Source organism: Octopus bimaculoides, chromosome 17, assembly GCF_001194135.2.
Source record: "Octopus bimaculoides isolate UCB-OBI-ISO-001 chromosome 17, ASM119413v2, whole genome shotgun sequence".
Taxonomy (NCBI): Eukaryota; Metazoa; Mollusca; class Cephalopoda; order Octopoda; family Octopodidae; genus Octopus; species Octopus bimaculoides.
The window spans coordinates 44,480,174-44,482,213 of NC_068997.1; positions in this window are offsets into that span (position 1 = coordinate 44,480,174).

The window sequence follows — 2,040 nt, forward strand, 5'->3', positions numbered from 1 at the left end:
TTTTTCTTTGTTGTATTGTTTATTATTATTATTATTATTATTATTATTATTATTATTATTATTATTATCATCACTATTATTATTATTATTATTATTATTGTTATTGTTATTATTATTAGTATTATTATTGTTATTATTATTTTATATGTACACATACATATATTTATATATTTGTATATGTATTTGTAAATGTATTTAATGTGTGTGTGTGTATATATATATATATATATATATATATATATATAATACAAAGAATATATATACATGTATACACACATATATGTACATACTTACATCTACATGTGTATATATATGCATATCAGGGTACAGGACGTTAGAACAATAAACTACAGACAACGGAACGAACACATAGGAAAACGGAAAGCCACTTGGAATATCCCTTCATCAGCTGTCTCTATTCTATCTAGACGTTTCGAAGAGTGTGTGTGTGTGTGTGTGTGTGTGTGTGTGTGTGTGTGTGTGTGTGTGTGTGTGTGTGCTTGTATTATATACATGTATATTCAAATGTTTGTACGTAAACACACGCACACAAACACACATCAGGGTCAGTGTTACACAGAGGGAAAACGAGGCGATCGCCACAGGCAATGAAAATCGCTGCGGGGTTGTGCTGCACAAATCTGAACAAAATTTGTTATCCACTCATAAAAGTCGAAATTTCATCAATAGAGAGGACAAGGGAGATCACTCTCGAAATAGCGGCGGATGGCGGATAAAAGGTTTACTCTTGTTATATGCATGGAAATAAAATATTTGGCTTGTCGTGTGCAAGTCATGATTTTTTTCCAGCTTCCTTTTTGCACGCGTGGAGAAGGTGATAGCTGGAGGAGTCTGTAGAAAAAAAAAGAAAATTTAAAAGGGTTGCACTATGTAGGGCTGAGATAACGGTAAGCATATTTTAATGCGTGGAGATGGGAGCTCATCGTAACACTGGGGAAAGAGCTGGGTATTATTGGCTTGGAAGAAGGAGAAGGATAATGTACAGCAGCACACTATAGGGCCGCACTCTGTAAATGGGAGAAGGTGGTAGGGGCACATATTATTAGACAGGCCCAGGGTACAGAATATGCGAGTATATAGAAGTGCAGGGAGAAAAGTGCAGGGCGCGCATTATAAGGTTAGTGGAGGGGAGAGTACCCTGCAGAGCTGGAGGAGGGGCCACAAACTGTTAGGCTGTGGGGAGTGCATATGCTGAGTTGAGAGAAGGGGCCACACATATTGTAGGGCTAAAAGAAGAGGCTGTACTTTATAGATGGAAGGGGGCGCATGCTGTAGGGCTGGAAAAAAAAGGGCCGCAGACAATATAACGGGCTGAAAAGGGTATGTATTTTAGGGTTGGGAGAAGGGACAGTGCACTGTAGGAGAAAGGGACGCATATTCTTGGGTTGGAGAAGGGGACGCATATTCTTGGGTTGGGAGAAGTGACTTCACATTGCAGAACTGAAAGAAGGAAGCGCATATTGTAGGGTTGGAAGAAAGGGACACACTCTTTAAGACGGCCTGAAGGAGGCATATATTGTAGGGTTGGGAGAAAGCGCATTCAGTGGGTTGGGGAAGAGGGTTACCTATTGTAAGACCGGCCCAGGGTACACAATATGCGAGTATTAGTCCTGATATTTATTTGTACGTACACACAGACACACAAATGTGTGTGTGTGTGTGTGTGTGCGTGCGCGTGTGTGCGCGCATGCGTGCGCGTATGTGTGTGCGTGTGCATATGTTTACATACATGTCCGCACACACTTATGCATACACACAAATATATATATATATATATTCACACAGAAACAAGCACACACGTTTATGTATGCATATTTATACGTACATGTCATATCATATCATACTATATCATTATATATATATATATACATATATATCTTATGGGGGAGGTGTAGAAGTAGGGTAGGTTATAGGATTAATAAATAGATTGTCATTTCCCTCGTTACCGTCCTTATTGCCTGAGGTTGTCGTTGGTGTTGCTGTTGTTGTTGCTGTTGTTGTTATTGTTGTTGTTGTTGC